Raw genomic sequence first — 13,596 nt, 5'->3', positions numbered from 1 at the left:
AATTTTTGTACAAGAGCTAATGTTCAACAAAAAGCTGAAATCTGGCCAACTGATCACATGTTTCATGTGCATTAGTGAGCACTTATTTACTGCTATTAAGTTGTACCTGCAGAGAGGAAGAAAGAGGATATTCCTCCTTTGATTCTGAAGGTCACAAGGTGCCCAAAATCCCAGCTTAATGAAGACTATGGTGTCACAGCTTCCACCAACGCTTTCAAAATGCAGTGTTGGAAAGCACGGGGAAGAAAACTGAAGTAATACCACCCAGGCTTCACAGACTATGTCAACTTAATTAGAATGGTATTTTGGCAGTACCGAAAGATTGCATATCGAAGGCTGGGTAGCAGGCCAAGTAACTCGACTAGAATTATTTCGCCAAGCTACCTACATTAAGAGCTACTTCCCTGTACTTTCAGGGTGCCATAAAGGAAATCTGTTGTTTCAGGCCTTATGAGGCTGTTTAACAGTGGTATGAAATGCTGAATACCTCCAGCACTGAAGGTTTACTAGATGTGCATTAAACAAGGAACATCCCTAGTCCCCTCAGAGTCCAAAGATGCCGAAGGGGAACATCTGTTCTCCAAGGGTGTAGGCTTCAGATGTAGCCAAAGTGCCTTCCCTGTGTACCAAAGTCCTTTAATCCACAAAATACCTGTACTCCAAGCCTGGAACCCACACACAGGTCCCATCTGCATTCTCCCACCTCCAAGGTTGTCCAACTGGTACTGGCAGCAGTGGAAAGAAGGGAGAAGACAGCATGTAAGTGTCCTCCTACACAACATGGTTTTATAGGCCTGTAGTACATTGCCCACAGAAGCAAATCAACAGCCAGGCTGCACACGGAGCCAACCACAACACTATGACAGGATATGAAGGCAGTCACATACCCTAGGTGGTGGTGGTATAGGAGAAATGTACATGCCTGCAGTGCCATCAGTCAGAGAGGAGAAACAGGCTCTCCTTATGTGCAGTCCATCTCACTCCACAGCAGCTATCTGGATGTCAGAGAAAGCTGGGGTTTGAATGAGATGAGCTCAAGAAGCTACTTACAACCTACACAATTCAATGAAGCATACCACTGGAGCACCCGCTTCTTTCCATTGATGACAACAGGAATTTAGAAAACCGGTTCAGATGTAGCCATCCATGATCTGGAGAACAAAAAACAGCCAAAGGAATCCCTCTTCAGTGTACAGCACTGAAACGTCAAAGTCTCAGCAACACCTCTGGACAAGACTGACGATTATGTAGTCATGCACTCTCCCCAGACTTTTGGTCTCTGTACTGCAGAAGTCAATCCTGACAAAGTTCCAGTTTCTCCCAGCAACTTTTAGGGTTTAATTTCACTCAGTGGGTACAATACATGCATTATACCCATATATTACACACATGTGCCTGTGAGCCCTATGAACTCTAGATGAAGAGATTCTTCAGCAGCAGCACAGAATGCAAGATGACATGGCAGAACTCAGTCAACCTCATGAAAAATAAAAAAAAATCTCAGTTTTCTTCCCTGAGTTTCTTTCACTATTTGATGCAGAGATTTTGTTCACACTTTGCTCTTCCAAAAAGTTTTCCCTCTCCCAAAATACACTACAGTATAATAAAACAAAACATTTATCAAAGGAGCAGATGAGCTCTCTTCCAAAAGCCTCTGTGAATATCAGAAATTTGAATTTCCAATTGCTGTTGTTAATTGATAAAATAACAACTCTAATTTTTTTTTTGCTATTTTGTATTTTAAGCTATAAAACCATTTACTCATCATTAATACAATTTGACAGATGCATCAGAAAAGTCTTGATTTTCATTTCAGCCTTGCTAATTAGCAGTTCTATTTTATTAAAAACCAGCTCTGCATGAAGAGATGGCTTCACACAACTGCCTGTTTTACACAAATACCTCCCACAGGCTTTCGTGCTACTTTCTGTCACTGGAAGAGGGAGAATATTCCCTTCACCTAGTGCTCTGACGCTTACAGATCTCAGCAATCACTAGCTTGTAATATTCCCCATCTCCTTCAAATGGACAGCGGTACCACAGAATTTGCCACCAACGCCTGATAGTCTCTCCTCTCTACAGCGTTACTGGACTTAGATAAATTGCACTATGGCTTGGAAACTACCACATTTGTTTCCCGCAACATCTTTGCCTACGCATCTTTTCCAGCCCAATAACTTGTGTAAGTCAACAGCCTAAAATGAGCAGCGCAATTTTCATGAGGACTCTCCCACTTAACTAAATGACAATCTCCTCATTATACAAACCCAAAAGGTTTCTCTCCAAAACACAAGACAGAAGCCAAAGTTCATTGATGCTGGATGCCTCTCAGGAGTCAGGTTTGAGAAGGCTGCTCCATACAGAAGTGCTCTTCTCTCTGTGGCAGGTGATGATAGCCACTGTTCCCAGAGAAGGTCCCAGTTGCAGAACTTCCTAGTCTTGTCTCTTAAGCTGCAGCCATACCCTCGTATTCTGCTCCTGCAGAAGGGCAACAACACGTTGCCTAACACAGCACTCCAGTCAGTCTCAGTGGGACAAGCAAGCAGCAGGAATGACGCAGCTATAATTTTTTCCCATGACAGCAAGTAGCAGCACTTGGTCAGAAAAGAGCTTGCAGTTGAAGGTAAGGAATGCAGGATTATAGAAAATCACTACCAATCCAGAGAGGGAGTGATAGGAGGGAGAAATATTGAGCACACCAGGAAACAAGCACCTGAATCGCCCCCATGGTCTAAGGGACGGAGAGACATGACTGATTTTCCACCAGACTTCGATGATAGAGCCCTAAGTCTTCACACAGATCTGTCTTAGGCAGGTTAAATACTTTAAGGTCTAAAGGCCTAATGAGATCCACTTTCAAACACACCAAAAAAGACAACTGGAAAGTGCAGAATCACTCTGCTTTTGCGCCAAGTCAGAACACAAACAGTTCCTTCTGTGGAGGCCACATATGCCAAGAAGGACAAGGCTCCAGCTCCCGGCACTCGAGCAGCAATGAAGTTTTCATTCTCTGGATGGAAAGTACGACACCACCTGATCATTTGCACTGCAGACACGTTAAGAAATCACTCTGTATAGTCAGACAAAATTAAGCAAATGTGTCATTCATTACCAGAAACCTTCTCCCCGATATCCAGTGACAGGATGTGCGGGAATGGTTCACAGCTGAGTCAGGGGAGGTTCACACTAGGTACACAGAAACTCTTACCAAGAGGGTAGTCAAACACTGGGACTGGCTTCCTAGAGGGGTGGTCAATGTCCCAAACCTGAAGTATTTGAGGCACTTGGACAATGCCCTTAACAACATGCTTTGACTTTTGGTGAGCCCTGAAGTGGTCAACAGTTGGACTGAATGACCACTATAAGTACCTCCCAATCAGAATGTTCTATTCCATTCATCAGTCAATGTTCCATTCAAGGAACCTTCTCTAATACCAAAATCTATTTATCTGGGTGAATGGTCTTAATTGAAGTTCAGGACATTCTCTTTCTTTAATTTGTAATTTTATTTTTTCTGACATAAGTCAGGCATTGAGGCAGCACTGGAAATAACTCCTTCTAGAAATGCCCATCTCAGAATACTCAGGTGCTCTCTTGCCATCAAATTTGAGCTTATGGAAAAAACAGCAGTCAACTGAGAAAAAGTAACCTTCCCATCAACAGTCCTGTTCTGTCTCAAAGTAAGAGGAAAACCAGTCAGAGTGAAGAGCAGTTTAGGAAAAACGGTTTTATTTGACATTGAAACAGAATGGGAGGTTCAGAGGATAAACTGCTATGTCCAAGGTAAGGGGCTGACAACATCCCACAGCCACCTCAGGAACCACCTGACCCCCACTGCCACAGTGCCTCACACTTGACACACAGTTCCCATTCTCATCCAACACCCTCAGTTTAAGCATGCGGCTCTTGGGAAAAGTGTGCAAGCTTGCACTGACTGCTGACCAGTGATGCTGGCCAGCAAGGGACCAGTTAACAATACGAATTTCACAAGCCCACAATTACAAAACAGATATGAGCAAGCACTCTGTTGGCAATTAGAGCTCCAGCTTTATTTTATTTATTCTAGTATAAGAACAGATGTTGCAGTTATTCAAAGGTTTTCACAACCTTAATTGCTGACCTTAATTGTTGTTAATCTTTCCCATGAAGTGGAGACAGACAGACGCCACCCATATTTTGTGAAGATAGTGAGCTGCAGGGTATGGATAATAAAAGACAGTATTGTCTGCATTCTCCCTCCCGTGTGAAATACAAGGGGATTGGGATTGGCCGGCAGCATGGAAGAAGAATGAACAAGTGACTCAGCTGTTTTATTTCTTTTTTTTTTTAAGGATGCATTTGCTACAGGGTTGAACCTTGACACGGACATTTCTTCCCCCATCCCCAGGAATGGCACTTCCAAATGTCAGGGAAGGAAGTGCTGTATTTAGCCTTCACGACGCCTGGAACAGCGGATACACAAAGCACCCTGTCCACCTCACTGAGCATCACTAAAGCTGTAGTATTAAGCAGCAAAGTGTTGAGTTTCACGGAGCAGTATTAGGTTTCATAAACAAGTTCTCAGACGGGACTAGAAAGCAGCATTTAATTTTGTATTAGAAACATTGCAAAAGATACATGAGGGCTTCCCCAAGTCTTTTCCTTTGCTAGTGGGAAGCCTGCCTGACTTCTCACTCAGGTGTGGAAATTTTGTTATCAGTCTTTTTGCTGCAGGACTTGGAGATTTAAGTTTTCTAACCCAGAAGTACATTCCTCTGACTGTGTTCTGCCAAGTGTACTCGAGGATGTTAACTTGGTGTCCCAGTAATTTGAGACCAGGCAATGCAGAGGAGGGACACAAGTTCAGCAATGAAACCCAGGATGTACTGATGCAGGCATGCCCTATAACTTAAGGCAGGAGCCCCAGAAGTCAGGATAGTGAAGATCAATTTAATGTTTATGGTGCCTTCAAGCAAATGCCCAGAGAGAACTTGGGGCAAAAGACTTAACCCAAAGGCCACACTAGAATGGCATCAGATACCAGCTCTGCTGCAAAACACAGGAAATCAAGTCTTTCCCCCCACCTTTCGCATCAAAACTCACCTTAACTGCAAACGTCTTCAAAGATTCTTGAAAGAAAGAAAAGGTAAGGACTGTTTTAGTTCCTTAAGAGATGTAACATTTGTACATTAAAAACAGTCTAAATAGATAAGCCAACCAGGCACCACGTATACTAAAAAACTGCTCACACATTACATTTTAAAAACAGCATTAAAAGATTGTTATAAATTGCACAATAGAAACAATTCAGCCAAGATTTCTAAAGGAAGACATCAAACTCCCAAGCTGTTAATTGCTGCATTCTCCCTGTCATACCTAAAGGGAATTGGACATAGCATGAAAGATACTAAGTTATATGTTTTTAGAAAGGAGTTCAAGGTAAAAGCAGGGAACTTAAAAATCCAGAAGAAACTTCTTTTCTGAAAGAACTAGCTAAAACTAGGTAACACAGACATGAATAATCAACAAGATGGCATGAGCAAATGTCAGTACAGCTTCTGCAGATGTTAAGACTCAAAATCACCCAAAGTTTATGGCACTGCTTGAACAAGACACAAGTGGGCATTATCCCTAGGGGCTCTTCGAAGGACCTGAGCTGCTGTAGCTTGCAGGGGTGGTTCCCCCCTTTAACACACAGCCAAAGGATAACAGTTAAAGGTAGGAAAACATGGAGCTTTTTTTCTGTACAAGAGGTCTTCAGAATTACCATAGTGGCCATTCTTTTCAACATACCCTTAAGCTCTCTGAAATGTGACATCACGTTTGCCAGCAGTATGACGTGTTCAGTCAGAGCTGCAGCTTCCTGCAAAGCACAGCGGAAGGATCTCATGATCACAGACAAATGGGTAGCCAAAAGGGAAACTCTGATTTAATTTCCACAAACTCAAGCCAATGTGCTAGAAGAATAACCCTGCCCGCGTGTACCACTGAACTAAGTGTCAGGAGTCTGAAGTCTTGTTTGAAGTATCATCTTAGAGGAAAGAGGGAGGGGAGGAAAAAAAAAGCATGCAATATCTCACAAGGAAATACAGTATTAAGAATCAAGGAACTGTCACGAGCAAAGCAGAATCATGACAAGCCATTAAACCCAGGGCACACCCACTTCTTGAAAACTGTGGGCTGTTATGACATTGAAAGGGTAAAACAGAATTAGAAAGAGTACAGAGAAGAGGAATTCCTAAAGAAGAAACTAACAGTCCTGGATCATTTGGCACAGAAAAGAGACAGCTGAAAGAAAAGAAGGCAGACATCAAGTCAGCTATAGAGGACATGAAAAAAGTACCCAGAGAATAAACATTCCCTCTCAAAAGAAAAATTCAGAAAATCTGAAACCAATAGGAAATATGAAAATCTTTCCCATGGGGTAACTGTATTTATGAATAATTAATAACTAATAACTATTAATAATTAACATAAATGTTAAAATAATAATATAAATTTAGGCAAGCACTGGAGAAAGCTCATAAGGGATAGCAATGATAGTAATAGATGTGCACACTCCAGATAACTGCAGCACAGCTCACCATGAAGCAGAATGGTCTAAAAGCAGAAAAAAACCTCCTTGCTGGCTTTCTGCCTAAGCAACTTCAATTCAAATCAACTTTTTTTTTTTTTTTTTTTTTTTTTTTTTTTTTTTTTTTTTTTTTTAATTAATACTCCTGGCTGAGCATTGTGGGCTCTAAACATTAACCTAATGGGGATGGTGGTAAAGAAAAGCTGGAAGAACAGGCACATCACCGTGGTGCTGAAGGACCACCTCAGCACTGCCACACTGCATCCTCCAGAAAACACTGCACCAATCTAACAGATTTGCACCTTTAACAATTTGGCACAGACCTAAAAACTACAGTTGCTAGGCATCCTCCATGTAACATTTACTTTTAACAGCAAGTCCTGCAGGCTGCTGCAGTATGCAGAAGGTAGAATACATGCTACAGTATGCAGAAGGTAGAATACAGCCCACAAGTTGACAAGCACATGCCAAAATGCTGGCTCTCCACAACACACAACGTGATCCGCTTTGCCAAAGTGCCTCTCCCACTGTTTCCCTGGGAGTTTACTACATCCATGATCTCAGCACTGAATACAAAAGGTGCTGTTTTCATAATGGGCATCTAGGAAGACCCTTCTTTTGCATTTCAGGCCAGGGCAAGGGCAAATTGAAATCTAAGATTTTAAAGAACATCATTTCTGCATGGTTAAGGAAACCTGATTAAGTCCTCCCAAAATCACAAGGCTAACACCATACTGATAGCTGCCAAGAGACCACAGCTGAACAAAGCCTTGAATACCTCTTATCAGCTTTTTATTTTGAAAAAAAAATGCAGAGCTACTTTCAAAACAGCATGAGAGTCACAACACCAGAAAGATCCTGGCTTTTTCATGTTCTCAAAATAGCATGCTAGAAAGACATCTACAAAAATAGAAATTTTAGGTGCATTTCGCTTTCATCTCGAGCATCAGCTCAAGTCTATCCAACGCAGCATTCACGTAAGACTCCATAAAGCATTCCCTCACCCACAACCCCACTCTGATCAGCAGCAGAAAACTGTGATCAGATGCAGCCAATCACTTGAAAGCACTCCAGGACCAGAGGATTTGGATGCTGGAGCATGCTTGTCCCTTACCCATCACCCCACACACACTGTGCACAGAAATTCAGATTCCTCTAACTTGCTTCACTGAAATCCAAGCAATCTAATACAAGGTGGCAGCCAGCAGCATCACCAAAAATAAAACCATCAGAGAGAAACTAGTGAAGTATAAAGTAATGCTTTGTTTCAGGAGGTTAAATGTGCAAGTTATTTTCACCGTACTTCTTGAAAAGCAACAGCAGCAGCAACAAATGTCAGGAACCACACTCCCTTCTCCTCCATGTCCAGGAGGCAAACCAAGGGAAAAGCAACTGTCTTCAAACAGCCCCGTTGCTCTTTGACTGCCCAAGTTCACCCTTGCTGCCCTTCTGCGTGGCAGAGTGAAGCTCACCCAGTGTGTCAGGGAGAGCATCGCTCCTCACCTCCTGCTCCCTGCCTTCTAGGAATTTCCCAAGCCAGCACTGGAGGATTAGGAGCTGTAATGCTATTAAACACTGCAATATCAAAATGCGAACTAATGCATATAAAGTCTGCTTTAAGAAGAGGGGTATTTTGGGGTGGGTTTTTTTGTTTGTTTTCTTTTTTTTTTAACCTCTGGAAAAGCATCTAAGGAAAACAGCGAGGAAGCAGTGTAAAAACTGGCAGCTCCACAAGCAAAACAGCCGAATTTACGTGCGCGCTGCAGCCTGCCTGCTACTTCAGATTACTTATTGCAGAGCAACAAGTCATTCCCTCCCTAATTGGGTCCCAGTCTAAAATAGTCCTGTTATTTTTAGTACAGTACTTAAGTATCTGAACTGTGCCCTGTACTGCCAAAGCTGGCATGCATCCCTGGCCATACCAGAGATTCCGTTATTAAACAAGAACACACATGCCACATACCCAGGCCGACGTTTGTTCTGCTGCCTTGTCTTCAGTGGGCGACTTTAAACATTAACAGCCATCCAAAAATGGCACAGGCTTATATGCTAATTCTGCATTTAAAGCCTCTCTCCCAGCTACTGTGCAACAAGAGAACCAACCCAGCAAGGGAAAACTGAGGATTAGAGATACCACTGATTTGTTAGAGACAGGGTTTTTTTAGGGCACAGATAGAAGACAAGAATGGGACTGTTGTATCTCCATTTTGCTTGGTTTGCATCCACACGAGTTCTGGGGCGCTGGAGGAGAGGATAAATCTAAAATGCACTCTAACTCACCCCTCTTCTGTCTGTCCCCTTCCATACTGCACATACACTATTGATAAAATTTAAACTAGCCAAGAAACAAAAGGCCTGTGTTAAATATGTTTATACACACCACAGAAGGAGGATTATGTAAGCTCTGTCTCACAAACAATATGCTTCTTCTGCAGCAGAAATGAGAAGATCAAAGCGAGACTTGTGCATGTTTCCAAGTCAGTCTTTCCTCTTCCCACCTTCTATCACAGGGGTGACAACCGTCCTGCAGCATGCTAATTCTGGAGTGCAGGGAGCAGAACAAAATCTAAAATATCCATAGGCTGCTCCAACAAAGCCTTACCTGTCACCGTGAGCTGACCGCCCCTTGCCTCGTGCTCCCACTATAATCTCGTTTTTGTTAGACCAGGAAGAACAAGTTCCCAGGAGGAATTTACTCTGTCCTTTTACCAAGTACTTTGCAGCAAGGAAGTCAACTCTATGAAAGAGCTTTAAAGACAAAATCCTAACCTGAAAGACGGCTGCCAGCCAAAAAAAATTTGTTAGTCTCTATTACCACTAGACCATCTGTTCTTGAAACTGTACGTTCCTTTTCAGAAGGGTTCTTATTTTGTGAACAGCATTAGCATTGTTCACTCTCACCACTCTGTCAACATCCCCTTATCCAACATGCTTCTAGATCTGGTGGTGACACAAGACTAAGCCTCTAGTTTATCATATCATTATCTCATCATTTTGGGTTCATCAGTATATTTCAGTACCTCCTATTCTCAATTATTCTAACCTCAAACAGTAGCAGAAGCAACATATGTAAAACCTTTCAGGGCTTCTGAATTATGGCTGAGCTGATCAGGGGCACCAAATAAACGTTCTTCTCAAACCCAAGTCTGACAAAAAAGCTGAAGCAAAAGTTCAGCCTTTTGCCATTTGCCCTTTAACCATTTCAGTATATTGATTCTGGATAAAAGAACTTGCTTTGAATTTGAAGAGAGCCTTCTGCCACTGAGTGTTTATTCTCTCTCATCTTCAGTTTTTAGTTAAACCTCAGATCCAAGATATTTAAGCTTTGCTGTTGCCCATACATGACAAAAAGCAAGCAACAGTTTGTCTGTCTGTCTTACTAAGTAAAGAGGTCAAGCAAAGGCCATACATCTGCACTCCACTAAAAGAGCAATAGCCTGCAGACAATTATTGCAAGACCAAAATAAGTGAAAGTGAAACAAGAGACATCAAAAACTCATTCTGTAATTCCACAGCAATAAAATAATAATAAAGGGAAAGGTCAGTCAACTCATCACTTTCTCAAAAAATTTACAGGTAAGAACACCAAAACAGAAAAAACAAAACAAAACCCAACAACAACAAAAAAACCAAACGAACAAACCCAAACTACTACTAGTGATGATAGGAAAGAGAAGATGAAAAAAAAAAAAACTAAAAATGAACCCACTTTCTCTCACATTAGCTGGTTTTCATGAAACTCAGTAATTAATTGAACCGTTTGGTGGTTTTTGGGGGTTTGGGGGTTTTTTTGTTTGTTTGGGTTTTTTTAAACTTCAAATCATTAGCAGTTATTTTTCAAAGTCCATAGTGGATTGACAAGGTAGCAGAGGCTGGAGAATGGCAAACAGTGATTTCCTACAGAAGTGGGAGGGGAAAAGAGTGGAAAGAACAACTTAAAGAATGATACTTGTTGCTTAATTCACACATTTGCCATTAAATCCATCTGCTAGCACCAAGAAGAAAATAAAAGATTGAACTCAACAAAAACTGCTCGTTCATGTATAAGCCAAGTCAAACCAACTCAACATCCTACTATGTCAGAATAATGTATTTTAGGAACATAGAAGCAACAGACACTGAAACTGAATCCTGACATTAGCAAAACCACATCAAAAGATTCCAACTGCCTTCTTACAAAAAGATAAGAAAACTTTGTCATACTGTTATCAATGAAAACAGTCATCTTATGGCAGATTTGAAAGTGACTGAGAAAACTGCACTGACTTATATTTGCTTGGACTGTCAAAAAAATTTGAAATACTCACATAATAGCCTGACATACTGAATAACCTCTGCAGAGATCTGCCCTGGTCCCACACTATTCTAACACTAATGATCTAGATAATGAAGGAGAAAATGACATTTATTAAACTTGGGGAAGCTGCTAACTTAAAGCTGTTGGCTTGCTGGAAGACTTAATTCAAAGCAAGTTTTAGAAACTGGAAAATTCTTTGTTGAGAAAGAGGCAAATACCATAGAGGAGCGTATAGAGGAACATATGCGAGAATCATGAAGCAACAGATCTGCTCTACTTGTGGCTGATAAAGCTTCCAGCACAAAGCTGTACCCAATCTTCAGCAAATTTCAGAAAAGATCAACTGGAAAGAATCCAAGCAAAAGCAATAGGAACATCACAGAATTAGAAAAACATGACATCTGGGAGGAAAAAAGAAAAAAACAGAATTACCTGGAGCTCAGCCAAAAGAAGCAAAAGTAAGGGTCATGGTGAAATCTTTCCAATCTATGAAAGCCTGCTGCAAAGAAAGAGGGAATAGTATCTTCTCCATGCCCACAACTTTCAGAAGAAACAGAAAGGTTTAAAAAGCAAAGATTTAGGAAAACATTACTGCACTGGGTGGAGTGAGGGCATAGGGAAAAGATAAAAGAGAAGCACCAAGTCAAAATCGCTAAAGGGGAGAAAAAACACTGAGTCAATACCCAAGACTGTGTGAGGAATATACAGCTTCCCCCAACCACTGCCACCAAGCTGCCATCAGCAACACAGCTACACTCCAGCTTTTCATTGACTAGTTTACTTGTGTCAAGTCTCCTCTCCAGATCTACCACTGTGCTACAAGAAAAATAAGCTTAACAGATGCATTGTCTCCTCTCATTCTTCAAAGCACAGTACCCAAAATGAGAATTCCAACAAGCTGCATACCAACTGTAACCTTCAGGGCTGAATTGTCCTAAAAAAAACAGAAAACCCCCAACCAACTCAAAACCTGAGGTGTTAAAATACCTTTTCAAGAAGTGTAACACAGGCACTCTGTCGATACACGGAGCCAGCTATATCCCAACACCACAAACAAACCAGGACCTGACAACAGAGACACATGGGCCATACCCTCAGCCCTACGAATTCTGCTCTTCAAGCTCAGTCTGGAGGACAAATAGCACAAACACCACATTGACTGTAATGTCATGTATTTTTTTATGCTTAGCCCCAATCTACAATCTGCGGATCGAAACCCCATGGTTCCACTGCCTGTCAGGTTTTTGAAGGACGCAGGGAACAGAGAAACTTCTTCTTGCAGAAGGTGGTTCACATGGCTACCCCAGCACAACTAAGCGAAGCCAGTACTGCCAGGTGCAATCCTATCATGCCGAAGCTTGGCACTAACACTCATTCAGTAGCAAGCATCTCTGGAAGCTGGGGGAGGGCAGGGATAACCAACAGAACCTCAATCCCTTCAATTTTTTTTTTTAGCTCACGGACTGCGAGCACCAGTGTATTCCAAACTGCATTTGCATTTGTTCTCACTATGCAAAACCTCTGGGAATATCTACAGGAAGTGAGCTCTGATTAGACATAACTGCAAGCACTATCACCTTATTCAGCCAATTTTCTCACTCTAGCCCCCCTCCCCAAACACCGGTTCGACCTCCACCATTTGCATCAATGGAAGCAGCCGGGGATCGGCATTTCACAAATCTCCCAAATCCAGGGTTCAAGACTTATTTCAGCTTTTAACCGTGCAACTGGAAGTCACTTAAGCATGCCACAGAGGCTTATGGGAGGCTTTGAAACTGCATTTGCTTTATATTGTGCATGTCAAAAAGACAGTCATTTGTCATCTTTTCTTGAGTATCCCTGAGTAAGATGCTGATGCAGAGATAAATATTCATAAGGCTAGCTCATGCAGTTTTCCTCAAATCTGACTAGATTCAACTCCCTCTTGTTTTAAGAAGTAGGAATTATATGTAAATATCACAGCGAAGGAAAGAGACATAGATGTTAATATGTAGGAGTTAAAGATCAAGTTTCTGTGCATGGGAGGGACCCACTGTGGATTTACAGGATTAGTGGCAGTGCCCATCCCTCCCTATCAGGAATGACCCTCTGCTCTCTGCTTTGCATATTTACAATCGCAGATACTGGGATCTTGGAGCATGAGACTGACAGTCCACAAAAGCAAAGCACTAGTCACTCCTAAATAGTAACAGGACTGGAAAACAGAAGAAAGACAAATAAAATGGTTTTAAAAAATAAAATCAGTAGGTGTAGACACTTGAGTCAAGAAAGCTAAGTGTACATTGCCATTTTACGGAGTTCAACTGTGCCACTGTTTGCATTCAGCAGAAGGATTTTTGCTCAGGTGCCTCACCATGTGGTTATCCCTGGAATCCCTGACTGTCCAAATGGCCACCAGGCCACAGGAGACAGCACACAGACACCCACTCCAAAGTAACACTCGTGGTTTAGACCAGGACTGAAGCCAGGCAAAGTTTTAGACACAACTTAGCTACCTGTATCACAAGATGGATGTTTACTATGCACTGCGGTATGAATACTACTTCTCTCACCATTTTTTTTCATAGCACTTCCTCCACCTTTGGAGAAGCCATCATCTCTCAGAGAATTTAACTTCCATTAGCTGGGATGTGAAAACAAACACAGAATGATAAAACCACCACACAGGCAAAACACATCCACCAAGAACTGCAGGCTTTTCTCATACAGATGCCCCACAGCAGCTCCAAGAAAGTGTTAGCATTAC

General features: G+C 41.9%; 1 protein-coding gene across 5 annotated transcripts in view; it reads right to left on the bottom strand.

Moving 5' to 3' along the window:
• Positions 1 to 13,596, bottom strand: part of GRB10 (growth factor receptor bound protein 10) — a 145,929-nt gene that overhangs the window by 118,317 nt on the left and 14,016 nt on the right. Inside the window, exon 1 of one of the 5 annotated variants that reach the window (XM_040088288.2) lies at positions 1,051 to 1,069. The exons of 3 other annotated variants lie outside the window; for them this stretch is intronic. The gene's annotated coding sequence lies outside the window, so the exon portion shown is untranslated. Of the gene's footprint in view, positions 1 to 652; positions 671 to 1,050; positions 1,070 to 13,596 lie in introns of those variants that run through there. One more of the 5 variants, XM_058419372.1, reaches the window with a different exon arrangement.

Source organism: Hirundo rustica, chromosome 1, assembly GCF_015227805.2.
Source record: "Hirundo rustica isolate bHirRus1 chromosome 1, bHirRus1.pri.v3, whole genome shotgun sequence".
Lineage (NCBI taxonomy): Eukaryota > Metazoa > Chordata > Aves > Passeriformes > Hirundinidae > Hirundo > Hirundo rustica.
This window is presented reverse-complemented; position numbering and strand designations above follow the sequence as displayed.